The 13702-nt window shown below is 43.8% G+C and overlaps 1 pseudogene; it reads right to left on the bottom strand.

Moving 5' to 3' along the window:
- Positions 1-5360: 5360 nt before the first annotated feature.
- Positions 5361-6709, bottom strand: LOC127666950 (citrate synthase, mitochondrial-like; annotated as a pseudogene).
- Positions 6710-13702: the final 6993 nt, after the last annotated feature.

Below are 13702 nucleotides of genomic sequence, written 5' to 3'. Positions count from 1 at the left end.
CTAACATTTAACAGCTTGGCATATAGCCTTTCAGCCTTTAATTTTATTTTAAAGTATTAGAGCATCTTCCTTCTTTTGTAACTATAGCCATAATTATTTATTTTATTATTATTTTTCTGAGACAAGGACTTACTCTGTAATTTTAGGTGTATATTAGACTAACTTCAGACTTTCAGTGGTTTCCTGCCTCTGCTTTCTGAATGCTGGGTTAATAGGCATGTGTCACCACATCCAGCATTGTTAGCAAAACATCTGCGTCAATAGTATCTACCTCATCTTTAAAGAAGTCTACACAGTACTCAGCTTTGAAGATAACTGGTGTCTTGAAGATCACCCATGCCTTACATCTCAATTCTCCACTAACTCACTAGATGTCTTAACTAATGTTTGATTGCTGTGAAGAAACCTCACTGTAAGCTTAGATTTTTTTTAAAAAAAAAACTTACTTTAATAAGGGTTTTTAAATGCTTTAACCTCCCTTCTAGCCCACCACCCACCAGAGGTAGTAGAAAAGAAAAGATGAATAGGACAAAGGGTGATGTGGACCTGTTTAGAAATCATTCTTTGGGGGTGATTCCAATCTTCATTGTCAGGATATCAGCAGTTCAGTTCACAGGAGTCAGCAGCAGTAGCTCCATCTACTTGTAAACTCCATTCATGAATCAGCAACAGCAGTTCAACCCAGGAGAAACCTCAAGGCTCTGCCAATCAGCCCAAGTCCACAGAAGCAGCAAGAAGCCTCCAGAATGTCATGAGAAGTTCTTTGGTGTTTTTTCTCTACAAAATCATGTCAAATGATGATCAGCAAAAGGTGGCAAGGTGAACCAATGCCTCAGCATCGTTAACAAAGATCAGCGTCAGCAAAGCTCAATGAAGACCGGCAAAGAGTGGCAAGGCAAACCGATGCCACAGTGTCTTCCACTGTTTGTTGGGTTATCCTTATACCCTTTCCAGACACATATTCTTTCAAGCATTCTCTCTAGCAAAACATCACATGCCATTTTCTCAGGCAGCTTCCAGAAAAAATACCACGTGCTGGTTCTCGTAAAGCACATTCTCTCATGTGCCTACTTCAGCAAAACATTTTCTCATAAGACGGTTTCTAGAAATGTACAGTTTCTAGTACAACTGAGTCCCCAAAGAAAGCAGAAATGTCCACTTCATATCATGAACTCTTATAAAACATTTAATTGGTGTTTGCCTGGTGAGAGTAAGGAAGCGCAGACATGACGCGAGATGAGTAGCTGAGAGTTTTACATCCAAAAACAAAGGCAGCAGAAAGACAGCAACACAGCACTTGATGTGGGCTTTTGAAACCTGAAATCCCACCCACGGTGACACGCTTCCTTCCTGTAGGCCAAACTGACTCCCATAAGGCCACACCTACTCCAACATGGCCATATCTCCTCATCCTTCTCAAGTAGTGCCATTCCCTGATGACTAAGCTTTCAAATATAGGAGCCCATAGGGGTCATTCTTATTCAAACCACCACACTAGGTATCACATTTATTTTTAATTATGATCAGTATATTAGGAATATCTTTATACAGCACAATTTTGTTATACTGTAACTTTTTATACTACAATTCCTTTAGAATAAATAGAAGCAGTACATTAAAACACATATACACTAAAGTTTTCAAACTGTGAATAGACTATCTCATGGAGAGAGTGGAAGAATTTATATTTCTAGCAGGAATGACAGTCTTGTCATAGTCTATCATCATTATGGCTATTACTTTGACAGGCTACAATAAACCTTGCTTTTCTGAAGTTGTATTGTTTTGTGTTTGGAATGACATTTCTTCATGTAATAATAGCCATTTATTTGTAATTTGCTTACCAAGTGATTATTTGTCTTTCTCCCTTTTTCTTTTTGTTTATGCTTTCCAACTGATAAGGACAGATATATACATATGCATGAGTTTAAATTTATGATATAAACTGACAATATCATTGTCTTAGTTAGGGTTTCATTGCTGTGAACAGACACCATGACCAATGTAAGTTTTATAAAATACAACATTTAATTGGGGCTGGCTTACAGACTCAGAGATTCAGTCCATTGTCATCAATGCAGAAACATGGCAGCATCCAGGCAGATATGGCGAGGGAGGAGCTGAGAGTTCTACACCTTTATCTGAAGGCTGCTAGTAGAAGACTGACTTCAAGGCAACTAGGGTGAGGCTCTTAAGCCTACACCCACAGTGACACACCTACTCCAACAAGGCCACACCTCCTAATAGGGTCACTTCCTGGGCCAATCATATACAAACCATCACAATCATTAATGTTCTATAATACTGTTTGTCAGCCTCCTCATATTGGAAGATTTGGGTTTTGGTGCTATATGCTTATGCAGAGGCAAAAGTGCCAAGATGGTTTAGAAGCATGCTTATAAGCCTTCTCTCTCTCAGTTGTAGAACACTATTCTAGATGGTCTAAAACTAAAAGCAATAAACCTAAAAATGTCTTGCATCTTTCATAAAAATAAGTTCCACCCAAGTGGATTAAACCTACTTTTTTATAATTTAATAACTAATTCAATGTTATACCCTAAAAAATTCAATATTGTTACATGTAGAAATATCCTAGCATAGTAATGTTCTATCTTCATGTTTTATATTAAAATATATAGATATGTACATATGCATATACATATACATATGAGTATATATATGTGTGTAGATATATCAATCTAGTTCCTATATTCTGCTTCATCAATGTCTTTTCCTATACTTGTGTAAAATCTAAAGTGTTTTAATTATTGAGAAAGCAGGGTTTCATTCACTACTAATGTTTTTATGCATTTCTTTAAGTCATAAATTTTATTATGAATTTTAGAATTTTTATTGAAAATAAAGTTATTTTCTATGTATTCTAATCATGATTTCGCCTCCCCCATCTCCTTCTCGATTCTCCTTACATCCCCACCGTCACAACTCATCCTTTATTTTGTCTCTCTCTTAAGAAAACAAGCAGGCAAATAAAAAAGACGAACAAACAAGGTTAAAACAAAATGAACCAACTAATGAATCAGAAGAAAAGAAAGCAAGCATGAGAAATGCATGCAGAAACACACACAAACGAATCCCGTGAAAAGACAAAATTGGAAAACAAAATGTACAAGCGAAAAAACTAGTGAGGTTAAAAAATCCCCAAAGAAAGAAATATGGAACAAAAATCCCTTTAAAACACCCTTCAGTTCATTTTGTGCTGGCCATTACTGCTGTATATGGGGCCTGCCCTCAAGTGTGGTGTTTGCCCAGTGAGACTTGCTTGAAGAAACTTCTTTTCCCTTTGAGAGTGGTTGTTAATGGGAGATACGTTTTTGGTTGGGGATGGGAGCTTGTGCCTATGTCTGACTCTCAGAGCTGGAATCCCATCTGTGCAGGCCTTATTCGTACTGCCCAGTCTCTGAATTCACGTTATGAGTCCTGTCTTGTCAGGAAGACGCTGTTTTCTTGGCATCATCTGTTCCCTTTAGCTCTTACAATCTTTCTACCTCTTCTGTGCCCTGAGGGGAGGGTATTTATTTTTTCCAAGTTAGAAGAAATGAAATTTCCTACCACCAAAACAACTAATATAACAAGGAAGCAAGCATGCTAGCTAGCTACCTAGCTAAGGGGTCTTACCAGGATTCTGCAGAGCAACAGAACTAATAGAAAAACACACATGGAAACCAATAGGATCTACCTCATCTTTTAAAGCATCTGCACAGCCTTCAACAATGAGGAGGGTTCATTCATGATTTATTCCCTAGTTCTCAACTGATATACATGTAGGGCAGGTGAAGGAGTATATTATGGAAATTAGCTGGTTTTGGTTTAAGAAACCTAGGGTCCCATAATTTACCATTTCAAACTGGAGAACATGGAAAGCCAGTCACATGATCCAGTGCAAGTTCACAAAGTCTAAGAACAAGAAACACCAAAGTCCAAGGAAAGAAGAAGGGAGACGTCTCAGTGCAAACTAAGTGAAGTCACTCTTCCCTTCTCTCTTTGCTCTGCTTGGGGCCCTCAAATGATGAGAAGATGCCCTCACAGCTTGGCGAGACAGCCTATCCTCAAGTCAACTAGGAAGTTCTTCTGCAAGCACCCTTATAGATAAATGCAGTGTGCTGGGCACTTTACATCCCGGTGACAACACACTTGACTAAACAAATTTAAAGAAAGAGCTGTTGGCTCAAGGCTCAGAGATTTCAATATACAACTATTGTTGCTTCTGTTTCCATGGCACATGAGACAGCATCATGGCAGAAAAGTATTGCAGAGAAAGCTGCTCTAAGCATTGCATCCAGGAAGCAGAGACACAGAAAGGGTTCAAGGACAAGACCTGTCTTCCAAAAGTAGACAGTGTCCTGCTGCGGTGGCTTGAATAGAAATGGCCTCTATAAACTCATGTGTTTAAATGTTCGGTCACTAGGGAGTGACACCACTAGGAGGTGTGACCTTGTTGGAATAGGTGTAGCCTTATTGGAGGAGGTGTGTCACTGTGGGTGTGAGCTTTGAGGTTTCAAATGCTCAAGCCAGGGCCAGTGTCACTTTCTCTTACTGTTGCCTGTTGATCTGGATGTAGAACTCTGAGCTGCCTCTCTAGCACCTTGTCTGTCTGTGTGCCGCCATGTTTCCTGCCGTCATGATGATGGACTCATCCTCTGAACTGTAAGCCAGCCCCAATTAAAGATTTTCCTTTATAAGAGTTGCTGTGATCATGGTGTTCCTTCACAGGAATAAAACCCTAACTACCTTCTTCAGCCAGGACCCACCTCCTCTTAAGACATTCAGCTATGATGGCATCGAAGGATTAATCCATTGATGAAATTAGATTCCTCATGATCCAGTCACTTCCCAAAGCCCATCAGCTGAAAAGCATGCCCCTGACGCACACGTTATTTTATAGACTGACCACAGCACTGAAATATTTAGCCATCTAACATGATTTCTATGAAGATAAGGGGGCCTGTATCTGGCCTAAATGATTTAGGGACGGCAGAGTAGAAACCAAGGCTTCACTGTGTAACTGGAGCTTTTCTGTAACCTGCTTTGACCTATAAAGAGCAGACTCTTGCTCTAGAGATGGGTATCCAGAGCTAACCCTGAGCACATGCATCAGTCCCAGTCATCCTATAGCTGGCTGGCAGCTCACACCAGGAGCGGGAGGTAAGCTGGTGAGGGGAGAAGGGATCTTTCAAGTCTTTCACGTCTTAATTTACATTTTAACTTCAAATGTATCTTCAGTGACTCAGATACAGTTTAATCTTGTCTTAAAGGCCCCTGAAACAAAACAAAATTATACTTTATTTTTAAGCTTACTCATTTCATTTTCTTATAGTCGGTTTCCCCCCCAATCTCCCATTTTACCCTGACTTAGTATCCACAAACTTCATCAGACCATCCATGCCTTGAAGGACTTCGGTCTTTCTAGAGGGAAGCCTAGGTCTCTGCTCCAGGTTAGCTGGGCCAGCACACCCAGTGCCCTCCAAACAGGACTGTGCAGTAGTTCATCTCCATCATGCCGTAGTACTGGAGCAGCACCCCACCATGAGCATCTATGCTGGGCCAAGGGTTCTAGCCTTCCCTTGCTCTAAGAGGATATCTTGTACAGCTGAGCAACCAGCTTAAACACGGGATCCTTAGGCAGCTGTTTCAGAGCAAACTCTCGCCGACAGGAATATGGTGGGACAGTCTTCCTTAGTACTGCACGACCATATCCTGGGACAACCCATCCTGAGTTGAGTGTGTTCCAGATGTAGTTTCGTAACTTCTCATCTGACACATCTTTGCCAACTTCCTTCTGTAGCTGTGTCAGCTAGACAAGCACCTCCTGATTTGCTAGTCCATGCAGAGGTCCCGCCAGCCCATTCAGGGCTGTTGTAAAGGACAAGTAAGGGTTTGAAAGGGTGCTTCCCTCCAAGTGGCTTGTATGGGCACTTAACATTACCACCCTTATGGTCACTGTGGATGGCGAGGTACATCGCCATCAAATGGCTATGCATGAGCTCGGTGAACTGAGGGTCCGTGTAGCCTAACAAGTTGGTAAAATTGTGGGACCAGTCCAGCTTAGAGTCAATGGCCCCAATAACTACTGCCCTCTGGGTACAGATTCCAGGAGATCTTTGCTGCAACACACGGTAGCTTGGCAATGAGGGCCATGCAGTCTTCATAGTTGAGCTTCCAGTACTTGGTTCAGTTCATTCCCTCTGCATATTCCCTGGGTGAAGTTGCTTTCACTGTTGAGGACTGTGATGGCTGCCCTGAGCTGAGACATGGGGTGCTGTTTGGCCGGAAAATTGTCCAGCATGGTGGCCACGTAAGAAGGTGGAGCTGCCCTTTTCACCCATTCTTGTGAGAGCCAAGATACCTGTTCCTCTGTGGGCATCTGTCCAGTTACCAGCAGCCAAAATAAGCCCTCAGGAAGGGGTTCTTCCCCACCCTTAGACTTCAGCAGCAGTATTTAGCATTCAGGGATGCTATAGCCTTGGAAACCGATGCCCTCACCGTACATCATGCCCACCGTGATTTGGCCCACCACTGCCTTCCCATGTTGCTGTCTGAAGGTCTGGATTCTGGCCTGCTCCTTAGGTGTCAGATTGATCCGTAAATCTTTCAAATTCATGGAAGAAGCACTGGCGTGCCAGGCAGCAAGGACGAGGCAGGATGAGTTCTTGGCTCCTAAGAGCCGGGCTGCTGCAGTGAATAGAGCCATGATGGGAGAACTCTGGGACCTGGTGGGAAGGGTTGGAAGGGAGGGAGCTGCAGCTGCCACAGGAGCAGTCATCACCGCTGTGATGGAGACCGCACCAACCGGCCGACCGGATTCTGAAGTGGAGTTTTTGTGAATGTCTAAAGTGCTATTTTTTGGTCTGATTTCAGAATGGAGATTATACTGGTTTTTAAATCATGTCCCCAATTCCCTGTCTTAGTTACCTTTCTATTGTCCTGAAAAAAACAAAACAAAACAAAACACTATGAGCAAGGAAACTTATAAAAGAATCTGAATCTGAGGCTCACGACCCCAAAGGGTTAGCGTCTCCGACCGTCATGGCAGAGAGCATGGCAGCCGACAGGTAATATGGCACTGGAGCAGAAGCTGAGAGCTTGCATCGGATACCCCAAGCAAGAGGCAGAGAGAGCTAATTGGGAAAGGCTTGGGCTTTTGAAACCATAAAATCCACCTGCAGTGACACACCTCCTCCTACAAGGCCCCACCCCTTCATCCTTCCCAAACAGTTTCAGCAGCTGGGGATCTAGCATTTGACTCTAGGAGCCAATTGGAGCCCTTCTCATTCAGACCACCACCCGTTTTTAGAGACAGGGATTTGTGTATCTTCGTCTGGCTTTAAGCACATTGTGTGGCCAAGGATAACTTTGTACTTCTGATCCCTCCTCTACTTGCTGAGTGCTAAGATTTCAGGCATGCTGTAGATTAGACCCAGGCCTTTGTACACCTAGGAAATCACTCTCTCAACTAAGCTATAGCCCAGCCTTTATTTTCCTTAAAAATTTTTTAAATATCAAGTCTGGTCATATATTCCTAACATATAGAATCTTTCTTATCAGGCCATGGAGCCCTCTGTATTAATTATTTCTGAGTAACAAACCATCCCCAATATGAGTAGCACTTATTAGCTCAGCCTCTATGAATCATGATAAGTTACCACTCACCAGAGGTCTAACCTTTCCACCCCAACTTCAGTAGCCAGATGCTGTGACTCCCGGGCTCTTTTGAGCTTGCTGTTAAGGTGCTGACCTGACATGTAGTCGGGTAGAGACTGGGATGAACTAATTATTCTCCATGGTCACTCACATGGCTGATAGCTAGAGGCCTCATTAGAGGGTTCTCCTGGTGCTGCTGGACTATACTTGTGAGTCAGCTTCTCCCATCTTAAGTGATTTGAGAAAGAGTAAAATTAATGTCTATTATGGTATAGTCTCAGAAGTCCTCCTATTACCCCTAATGTACACTTAGCCAAGGGTAAACTGACACAGTGTGAAGGTCAATGCAAATGACATCAATACCAGGAAGGATACCATTGATGGGCCAGCTTGGAGGCTGGCGACTATACCACCATCTCCTCTATGTTTTTGGTCATGTCTTCTGAAATATGCTGTGGTGCACAGAAAAAATATATGGGCAGGCTACTCTAGCTGACAGGTTACATAAGTACCCATCCTGTATGTAGCCTTAGCGATGTGTTTTTCTACACACATGCAATCCTGAGAGGCAACTGGGTATCTGTAGGTTGCTGTTTGTGGGAAGGTTTTATTTGGACATACTGTTTGGAAAGGGTGAATCTCTGTGAGTGAGAACTTACTTCTTTAAGAAGAACCTTTGTTGCTACAGCCTTTTGTCTCCAATTCAACCAAGAACTTCTCCTTCTTGTGTGCCTGAGTGTATGTGTACAAGGATGCATGCTTTTGTGTCTATGTGTGTGTGTGTGTGTGTGTGTGTGTGAATCTGTGTGTGCTCACACCTGTGCACATGCCATGACATGAATCTGGAGGTCAGAGGACAACTTTAGGGAGTTGGGTCTTGTCTTGTACCATGTATATTCTGGAGGTGGGGCTCAGTTCATACGGCTTGGCAGCAACGTGTTTTTACACACTAAACTATTTTGTGAGTCCTGTATGAAGTCTAAGTAAGACACTCCTTTTCATGACAACAAATATGGAGTCCAAATATCAGCATTTCTGAGCTCTCTGACTCTTGTTTGCTGCAACCCTGAAACTAAGAGAGGGTCATCCCTTTCTCAGTGACAACAGAATGTCAGTTAAAAACAACTCCACAGACTCTTTTTGTGCGCCAACCTCTGTGCAATCATAATTGCACGTTTCTCTCCTTTCCATCTTTCCAAATCATAGCTAGCTAGCTGCTGCTCTTTCTGACCTTCAAATTTCTGTTTGAAAGGCCAACCCTGTAGTGTGAAGGGGCTGTTGGGAGACAATTAGAGCTAGGGTGGGGCCCTGGATCTGGGATTTGTGCCTAGAGTGTTCTCCCTGAGCCTGTCTTTCCTTCTTTCTGCTGAGGGAGGGCACAGTAAAAGAGTGGGTATCTGCAAAGCCAAGAAAGGCACCTCTGTAGAGCTCAACCACCTGCCCCCTGATTGCTGAACTTCAGAACTGAGGAAAAGAACTTTCTCTTCTTTAAGACACTCAGGTATTTTGTTATGGGTGGCATGAGAAACCAAAGTCTGAAATTTTCAAGTGATAGAACACATTCCAGTTTGACTAGAGCATGGGACCAGTGATGGGAAATAGTAAGAAAACTGGGTCCAGATTAGGAAAGATGGCGGTAATGTGGTGTAGGCGCCCGGGCTGGAGAGTGGCAGAGAGCCATGCACCCCAGGTCAGCCACAGTCTATAGACGGCTTCTCAGGCCTCTTCCATCCTGATCCTCACTTCTAGAATCAAGACCTAACACATGGAAGATGGTGAACTGAAGTGAGGGAGAACCAGAAACAAGGAGGTGTTACATTGCTGAGTCTAGAGCCCTGTATGCTACAAGTTATTAAAACAATGCTATCTGTCCAGATGTTTGGCAACTTTCCTTTGCCCCCCCCCCTTAACATTTCTAGGTGGGAACTTTGTTTCTCCACGGGTTGGGGGAACTTGAAGTCACCTGTACTAAACCCATCCTTAGCAGGTTTAAAATGTTTCCATCTCTTGGGATTTCCCCGGCTGTCTCCATCCATCTGTCCCTGAGTTTTTAAAAACATTTGTCTAGCATGATCAACTTTCATATCAACATCATAACATGCTGGTAGACTGGGGATTATCCTTTTCATTTTATAAGAGAGGAAACAGAGTGTGTAACAGATTAAATAATTTTTGAATATTAGACATAATAATTGATATTAGATGCAGAATCATAACAGAAAAGCAATGAATGGGAGCTAAGAGCCTGGGATGATAAATGCACACTCATCCCACTAATAAGGTTCTATGGGGACAGTCCTTTCCTTCCACTGTGCACACTGCCCAGTTAGAATCACATTATCCCAATGAACTCACACCCACTTGCTATGAAAATCTACACCAAATATGCTTTGGGCCTAATCTTTTCGTCTCAAATGGTGGGCTTTCTGGAAACTGGACATTTTGGGTGGCCTACAAGTTGGCACAATTAGAACAAAGTGGTTTTTCGAAGTTTGTTGGAAGCAACCAGGCAGGCCAAGAGTCTGGTACCCAGACTTTACACATTCAAAATATAATCCTACTTGAAAAAGAGAAACTCCCTAAATCATCTCAGAGCAAAGATGGAAACAAAACTCGTATGCCAAAACTCAAGCCACCTCAAAGTCTGTTCAACTGCTTCCACATCAGCCAAGCGACATGGATGTCTGTCATCCGGGCCCAAAACGCTAGGCTCCATCCTTCCAGAGAGAGGGTTTCTCTTCCATAGACAGAAGGCTGGCACTTCCCAGAAGGCTCTGGAAAACCAGGGTGGGGTGGTAAGGGGATCTGTGAGCCCTGGGAGAGGGTGTGGGACCTCTCTTCATACTTAGAAGCAGCAACGCTGACGCCAGGCCCCGCCTGTCTCCTCCGGAGCTGGAGCCTGTGCAGAAACTCCCTTTTGCAGCTGTGCAAACTGTAGCTGCGGGCCTACAACGGGCCAATGCCCTCTAGAGTTTCTCTGAATCTTCAGCTTCATTGTCATATTCATAGAGAAATACAAAACTATTTCCCAGCTGGTGGTTTTTCAGTCTCACAAAATTGAGAGGTGGCCGGAAGTCCAAACAAACTGCTCTTCCTTTCTGCCAGGAGTTCCTCCCATACCTCCTTCCTCAGCGTGGGATTCAGCGAGCTGGCCCCCGAGAGCCGCTCTTCCTCTCTCCTAAAGGGTCAACCCTGGAAACTTGGCCCCTGGCTGTTTCTACCACACAGGCATTGCATCACATCCACTTCTGGCTTCAGGCCCGCCTCTCCGTCCTCCTCAGTGGAGTGTGGCACATTTGAAATTTAATCTGTAAGCTTTCCTGTACAGAAAGAGGAAAGGAGACTGATAATCACATTTACCCCAGATTTTCCCCACTGGTCAGACAGCCTTCTCCAGGAGATCCTGACACAGAGTCTAGGAGACTGGAGGATATTCTCATGCTGGGGAGGAGCAATGGGACCCCACTTTTTATTGTAGGCACCAGTGGGAAGAGGAGCAAAGATGTCTTCCAAATGGTTCTGAACTGCACACTAAGAGTTTTTCACCAAGAAGAGAATAGAGATTTGAGTGGCAGTGAGACCCTCTTATTACTTTTGTTTTTGTTTTTCAAGACAGGGTTTTTCTGTGTAGCCCCGGGTGTCCTGGAACTCACTTTGTAGACCAGGCTGGCCTTGAACTCAGAAATCCACCTGCCTCTGCCTCTCAAGTGCTGGGATTAAAGGTGTGCACCACCACTGCCCGGCTCCTCAGGTTACTTCTAATACTGGTACCCTAACAATCCCATTGGATCCTGGGGACATATTGAAATTATCTATGGACTTTTCTAGAAATATACATGCCATATGCCTGAGCCAAGTACTCTAACCATGTAGGACAAAGCTATCAGGGTCTACACTTAGGTCATTTTTGACATTCTGTAGTTCTCATATAGGTAGCACATGTCTGCTAGCTTTCTCAGCAGGGAATAAACTTCAGAAGCATCCTTCATGCTGTGAAAAAAAAATACTGGAAAAAAATCTTTAAAGTGTAACTCTACTCACAAAGGTAATGGACATTAAAAAATAGAAAGATATAAAACCAAGCAGATTTGCAGTATGCATAGAAAAATCAAATAGGACTTGTGTTTCCAGGAAGATTAACATCAACCACAAAAGGTAAACTTAATCAGCGCTAGCACCAGAGAGGGTCCTGCTAAGGAGGGAGAATCAGGATTCACCATAGAAAGAGGGTAGGTGGGAGATAATGAACCCAATGACCAAGGCTACAAAGAGGAGGGCCGCCCAAGAGAGGTCCAGGGCTGAAGAACTCCCAGGTTCTCACACTTTGTGAGCTTTACCCCCCATTTGAAAATGTAGTTGTGAAAACTCGAACTTATGCTTCTCTCTGCTTTAGCACCCACCCTTTGCCAGGATGGGAGGGACAGCGACTGTGCTACCGGGAGAGCTCTCTAACTCAGCCTGCTTTGTGCCACTTTCAAAGCCCCTAGCTAGTGGTTCTCACCCTGCCTAATGCTGTGACCCTAAGGGGGTCTGTACAGACGTAAGATACAGTTCCTTGAGTTGTGGTTATCTCCAACCATAAAAATTGTTTTCATTCTGTGTTCATAATTGTAATTTGTTACTGTTAGGAATCATAATGTAAATATCTGATATGCCTAGGGTCTCAGGTGACCCCTGTGAAAGGGTCTCGACCTACAGGTTGAGAAACACTGCCCTAAGCTAATACTCTCTTCTCCTGAGTCTGTTCATTCATCATGTTGTAGGAAACGTGCATCAGCTTCATTTGGGTCCTGAGTCTAGCTCTGTCTTCCAAAGGCTCCAGGTTGGCGTGGGCTTTCCAACCCACACGTTCTTTCTACAGTGTTACTGACATGTCTCTCACCAAGAGAAACATTGTTTCCCTTGAGTCTGCGGTTGTGAGACCTCAACTAACAGAAAAAGGAGGCTGCAACTGTGACACACATACTCTCCTTTTGTGATAGTGATCTTCACTCCCAGCCTGTGCATCACTGGGAAACTCAGACCACATAAAAAGTACAGATGACCTGAAGCCAGCCGACATATGTCGGACCGAATGAAGCTGTGCATGACGTCAGGCCCCAGCCTTCAGCACTCCCCAGCTGTGGCTCCAGGTCTTTCCTGAGAAAGGGGGGTCATCCATCACTTCCTGCCCTCTCTGAATCACTGACTCACAACACCTATGAGCAACCGTAATAAATAATGTACGCTTTGAAAGCCCAAAGTGCTTTATAATTTGATATGTGGTAGTAGATAAATACTGACCCCACAGGACACGGAGGCAAACATGCTCCTTGGAAGAGAGCAGTGGGCACGATAACCGCCCGTCCGTCCAATCTACTGAACTATCCAGGGGTAAGTTTATTCGCCTTAAGTGCCTTAAAGAGAAGAAGAGAAATTATAGGTGTATGCACATGCATGAGATGTTAATCTGAAGATATTTTCAAATTTTATGCATATGTTTCCGTGTGTGTAACTGAAGACAGAATCATTATCAACATGTATTTTTCCAGTACATGGAAAAAAATTTGAACTTAGTATTTAGCTCCACTTCCACTTGTTACATCACAATTCATTATTGTTGACATAATGCATATTAACTTCTCCAGTCTATTTATATATGTATGTATTTACATGTTGTTCGTGGGTTATTTTGGTTTGGTCTGGTTTAGGTCAATTTAGGTTCTTTCTCCTCCCTCCCCCTCATCCTCCTCTTCCTCCTTCTTCTCCTCCTCCTCTTCCTCCTCCTTCTCCTCCTCCTCCTTCTCCTCCTTCTCTTCCTCCTCCTTCTCCTCCTCCTCCTCTTCCTCCTCCTCTTCCTCCTCCTCTTCCTCCTCCTCCTCTTCCTCCTCCTCCTCCTCTTCCTCCTCCTCCTCTTCCTCCTCCTCCTCTTCCTCCTCCTTCTCCTCCTCTTCCTCCTCCTCCTTCTCCTCCTCCTCCTCTTCCTCCTCCTCTTCCTCCTCCTCTTCCTCCTCCTCCTCTTCCTCCTCCTCCTCCTCCTCCTCCTCTTCCTCCTCCTCCTCCT

The sequence above is a fragment of the Apodemus sylvaticus genome, chromosome 16 (assembly GCF_947179515.1).
Source record: "Apodemus sylvaticus chromosome 16, mApoSyl1.1, whole genome shotgun sequence".
In the NCBI taxonomy this organism is placed as follows: Eukaryota; Metazoa; Chordata; class Mammalia; order Rodentia; family Muridae; genus Apodemus; species Apodemus sylvaticus.
Note: the sequence above shows the minus strand (reverse complement) of the source record. Positions and strands in the feature narration are given on the sequence as shown.